Raw genomic sequence first — 6,076 nt, 5'->3', positions numbered from 1 at the left:
GGCTGTTGGGCTGCAAAACCTGCAGCGCTGAGGCAAGATGCAGCCCCAGCAGGAGGTGCACACCCAGATCCCTGTCTGTACTTGTACTGCTTTTTCCCGCTGCACCACGCCGAATGGGAGAGCGCTTCCCTGCTGCACTGCACACCTGCCTGCCCCAGTCCTGCTTTGCACTGCTCTGCCTCCCTACGGTGCCTGCAAACGCAAGAACTATCATACGTCGTCAAACGAAAGACACTCAAAGATAAGAGGCATGCCAGGGGTGTGCAGCCTATTGCACCTGTATTGTGATTTTTCCATACTAAATAATGTAAAAGCATTGCACGTAGCTTCTGTTGCTAAATACATAAACAAAACATGTTTAACCAGCATCACTTTGTGATTTGTTTTACAGCACTCTTGCTTTACATAGCCTCTGCCATTATATTTTTGCTTTCCATTTTGCACTGTTGCCATTAAAAAAGCCATTGAAAGCAACGGGTCTTTTTTATTTTTTACTTGTGGTTTCATATGGATACATATTGCCCTTTCATGATGAGATACCCCTATGTATTCAGAGAATGGTTCATGCGCACACTTATAAATATTTCTCATGGATCTCTCCTGGAAGGTTTTATCCCCTTACATTTTCACTTGTCAGCAACATTGGATTCAGCCTTGAATCAACCAGATGTGAGGTCCTGGTGAGCATGCCAAGCACTGCTGTGGTCCCGGCCAAGCTCTTACCTGCAGAGCTGACTGAGCCACCACGACCCTGAGTGCATCTCAAGGCATTGATCTTGCTCGCAATGCAGTCTTCTACTGCCCTGAGTTAGGTAATCAAGCAGAAAGTTTTGGTAAATCTGAATTGATTGATCGGTTGATGGTACTAGAAAAACCTGTCTGGTTTCTTTAAAACTTTGTTACCTTGATAAGAGATGTATCATTTTGAAATCACAGCATTTCAATCAGAACAGAAAATCTCCAGCTTCTAAAGTTACCTCCACTGTAATTCAACGCGGTAATGGGTGTTTTACTGTTTTAACAGTCTGCAGAGTCACCACGTGGTAAGCTCTACTGCAGGGCAGCCTTACATACTAGCTCAGGTAGCTCCAGGCCCTCCAGCACACCGAGCAGTACTGGGGTTCTCAATGCCACGAGCACCAGTGGATCCTGGGGGGCCCTTCTTTGTCCTTCGCCAAACCCATGGGTGCCACAGGCCACAAACTAGAGCTTTCACAGGGCAAGGAGGCAAATGGAGGATGAAGATGCCAGCTGCGGGAAGTGGTGAGCTGCAGGAGAAGGGCTGCTGAAGCACCTGCAGCAAGCCTGGGGAGTGAGCCACTGCTCAGCACTCCTGCAGTGCAGGAGCGGGCTGGAAATTAGGACCATTCGTGACAATCAGTTAGCTGAGGGGAATGTGCTCGAGCTTGTAGGTCATGAACCCTGGGAAGACAAGGAGTGTGAATAGACACAACAATTAACATGATGAGTCATGCTGAGAGAGCATAGGGCAGTGGGGGACGGATGGCACCAAGGAAAGGTAACACCTTGCTGTTAATTGATGGTAGTTAAGCACCAGTCGGGCATTGCCTAGTATGCAATGCTTAGCTTCAAGAACCAATCTGTTTAAAACGCGCAGCTTCTGAAAGTGTATATAAACTCGTGCTTCTGTACAATAAATTGACATTTGCTTGCATCAAGCTGCGTCCCGTCTCTCCACCGCAGCACTGCAGGATGGTGACCATGCCAAAGCAGTACGGTAAAACCTGCATGACAGAGCCAACTTCAAAGTCATTGCCTTTGGAATATGGACTGTGCAAGGCCTTCTTGCAGATGTGGGGTCGCTAGCCATTTCAAAAACTGGTTTGCCATGTGCAGGCTTACCTGGGGAGCGCAGAGCCGCAGTTCTGTGTTCCCACTAAGTGCAGCTGCATTCTCTGAGCCATGTGTGGTGGCAGCCGTCACGCAGCCCTGCATTGCAGCGTCCGTCTGGCTCTCTGCTGAGCCCCTGTTTGCCATGACTCTCTCATAGCTAAAAATGAAGCCCAGAACATGCTGTGCTCTCCTGTGCTGGGCTTTGCTCCCATTTTGAAAGGAAGGCTGCGGGCTGTGCTGTGTGCACTCCCTCGCTGGGCACACGCGGGCAGGTGCAATGGTGACAGCTCAGCTTCGGGGACGCTCAGATGTGTCTGGGGACTCTTCTTCTGCTTTGCAGCCAGTTTCAGGTTTCCTTGCTCTCTTAACCAAAGATCTTCTTTTAATGGGCTTTCAAATTCAGTTCCAGGAACGTGGAGCATTCTCCCTACTCCAGACCAAAATGACCTGGGAGCACCGAGCACTCGCCAGGTACAGGTGGCTGTGCCCAAAGGAAGGCGACAGCATATTGGGAGGGGGACAGCAGACACTGGGGTGTCCTAGCGCGGGCTGGAGCAAGGCTGTCAGAGGGTGTGTGGTATGCAGCGTCCTCAGCCTTCTCAGCAAGGTAAGCCAGACTGTGCAGAGCCCTGTGTCACCACCATTGCACTGCTTCCAGAGGGCCCAAGCACTGCGCTTTGCTGCACAGTGTATGACAAAGCTGCAGAACACCAATGCACAGTATGTTTTTGATCCCTGTATTAATGCTACTCTATAATACTAATACCTTTTGGAGTAGCAAATCAAGTGGCAAATGTTTTAATCTGCCCAAGCCAAATTTGTGGAAGAAATTCTTTTGGAGATCCTATTGAATTGCCTTTGTCACACCTGAGGGATTCCTTACAGCACCACAGCACAGTAACGATGTTACATTGGCACTGTTAACAGAAGAGAGATTATTTAGGCTGTCTCTAATTACCTTTCTTAGGAAATACAGTTAATGATTTCACTTTGTGAAAAATGCCATTTGTTAAAGAAGAAAGAAGGCATTCTCTTATTTTCTTGGCCTATATAACTGAAAAGTTATTTACAGCCAGGCTGCCTCCGAATCAGGTATTTTCTATCTCTGAGTTTTCCCTCTGCTTCTCTCGGGCAAAGAGAAGATTACACTACCTCTCAAAGCTGCTGTTACTCTGTGATTTTAACCATCTCACGTTTCTGCTTGTCTCTGGTTCTCCTGGTCACCAGAGAGGGGATTTTCTTTAATTTGGAGTTGGGGGTGAGGTTGCTTTCAGGGGGCAGTGCCTGCAGGCTAGCAGTGCTCAGACAGCAGTACCCCTGAACCATGTTCTCCGATCATACTCGCCCTTGCAATGCGCTTCAAGGGGCATCTCAGAAGGACACAGCACCCTCCCTGGCATCCCTGGCATTCTCATGTGAAGTGCACCCCTGTAAAAAAGTCCTGGATCACCCTTGCTCGGGAAAGGCTACAGCTTTGGCACCTCAGTCTGCCCATTGGCGTGGGATGAACAGTACAGAGAGGCCCCAAGCCCTGTTAACCTGCCTGTGGGCCTGAGACAGGGTAAAAAGGCTGCTTCCAAAATAAACTGTCAGTGAAAAAGTTTCACAGAGGGGACTATTGCTGATCCACAGTGAAGTGCAAATGGGTGTTGGAACAGAATGCTGCCCAGGGAGTGGGTTACCAAGACGGGATATCTTGAGAAGGCGGCACCATGGGTATGGCTGAGCAGTGATACACAAACGGGCTGAACTTTTCTCTGCTTGGTTAGAAACATCCACAGAACCGTTCAGACATGTTTGGGTAACCACAGAACATAAAACTTGGGTTTAAGGTCAGATCTTGCCTACCCAGAAGCAGGGCGATGATTACACATTAACCACTTACCTTGTTGCGTAACCATGCTGGGTGGCATTGCTGATTAGACAACAGATTTTTTCCGAAAACTTTCCTAGAGCTGACTCCTCGTACTGGCTCAGCTCTCGGCTCATGGCTGGGCTTTGTGCACCGATGGGTCATGACTCCTGGCAGACAGAACACCGGGTGACCATCCTTCAGGCCGTGGTGTTCACGGGAAGAACTGTTTGGCGTGACTTACAGACTCTAGATCCAAATTTCATTCAGAAAATATTGCCTAGAAGCTGAAACCTTTAAATCTCTGTGTACAATCATTAACAGCAAAAATATATACCTCCTCTCTTCAAAGTTGTGTAACACACCCATCACACCCTGCTTCTCGTCTCCTGGGATTTTTTCCCCTTACTCACACCAGAAGTTACTGTCGGGCACGTGCGAGCCACTCGCACAGCAACCTATACTCAGATGAGCCCACGGGAGCAATTACCTCCCAGGCGTGAATATGTACAGAGCTTAAGGCGGCACAAATGTTAATTTGCACCTCAGGTTCAGAGGCCCTCTGAGGAGAAACCCCGCAGAGCTTCAGCAGCTGCACGTGTAGCGGTGCAGGTGTGGGCTGAGCCATTGCCCAGGAGAAGGATCCTGCTGAAGGGCTTCAGCCCTGCACTGGGGAGCAGCATCCTTGTTGCACTCACAGGCTTGGTACCGGCACGCTTGTTCAGAGGGGAACCTACCAGCTGGTTTTGAAACTCTTGTTGCAAAGGAAGCACCTCAGGATGGTGTAAAACCTGTTACGCATGGGCAGGCAGTTATTGTTTCGCATTCGGGTGGAGAATGATGCATCTGAGGGCAGATAGCAGCTTTCGAAATCCTGGTTAAAGGCTTTGGGGTCACACAAACAACGTTTGTTGCAGGAGGGGGGCTGGAAGTCAGGACCATAAGTAACAATCAGTTAGCTGAAAGGAATGTGCTCGAGCTTGTGGGTCACAAGCCCCGGTGACATGAAAAATTGTTGAAGGGTATAGAAACAGGGACTAAGCGTCAAGTTGAGACTACGCAGGGAACAAGGCGGTCGGTTAGTCAGCTTGCTCAAGGACATGGTACAAGAGCTGCAGACGTTGACGTCTTTAACTATTGCTGAATTTCTAAACAGCTAGCATGAGATCTTTGCGCGAGTTGCCACATAGTTATAGAATACGCAAGTTTTTGGACCAATCAGAATAAGATGTAACAATTGCTTGTGTGTATATAATCATGCTATTAGGCTAATTAAAGTGACATTTGCTTGCATCAAGCTGCGTCCCATCTCTCAGTCGCGGCACCGGAGCCTGGAGCCTTTCACACAATGGAAGAGCCATAATGGAAGATGGCCATAACCCCAGGCAGGTGACCAGGATTAGCCCCCCATGTGTCATGGCTCCGGGGCTGTGCCCCACTCCCCAGGGCCGCTCGGCTCCCACCCTGCAGCATCAGCCCCTGCCCCGGCAGCCCCCAGCCGGAGGAGCCGAGGGAAGCCAGACGGCCGGTGTTCTGCTGCACAGGTCTCGATCGCTATTTTTGACCAAAGGGCTTAACATTCACTTGGGGAAACTCAGGCTGTTTTTCAAATACAGACTTGGCAAAGCTGCTGTTTGCACACTGGTGGGCTTGCGGTGCTGTTGTCTGCCCCGCTCATTTCATGCAGCGCTGGTGCTGCCCCAGCCTGGCACCGCGGCAGCTCTCAAGCTATGTATCCCACGCCGAGAGCCCATGGAGGAAGCAGGGCTGCAGCGACTTCTTTTGTTTCCATCTGGATCATGGAACACATCTCTTTACCCAGCAGCACGGCTACCCCACCTTCCATTCAGTTGCTGATTCGTCCTTTAATTTCTTCTTGGTTTTCTTTGTCTGAATATTCCTCCCCCTCTTGGGGCTGTGGTTCCTCGGCAGTGCCTACTCCTTACTTTGGTTTAATTGGAGCAATACTATGGCGAAGCCTAAGTGAGATTCTCCATCCTTGTAAACCAAACCTCAAAAAATACAAAGCATGAAGCTGACAAAAGCAGCAAGGAGATACCTTCCTTCGGAGGTCTGTGGAGATCACCGGGAAAATAACTGTGACATGGTGACGCAGCTGCAGCAGGTTATTCCTACAAGGAATTCGCCTTTGTGAAGCAAACTTTGGCATTTGTAGGGTCCCAAATCCCTGTTCGTGTTCACAGTCCCACCCATCCCTGGGCGCAGTTCACTGGACACCGTCAGCCCTAGAGCCCAGCGCGGGCTCAGCCTGAGCCCCCCCACTCCAGGCACCCCTGTGGGCCAGTGCCCGACGGGCAGACGCACTCCACCAGCTGAGCCTGCTCGGGGGCTGCTGCCGTGAGACCCCCC

The sequence above is a fragment of the Falco punctatus genome (assembly GCF_963210335.1).
Source record: "Falco punctatus genome assembly, chromosome: 6".
Lineage (NCBI taxonomy): Eukaryota > Metazoa > Chordata > Aves > Falconiformes > Falconidae > Falco > Falco punctatus.
The sequence above is the reverse complement of the archived record's forward strand: the minus strand, read 5'-3'. Positions refer to the sequence as shown.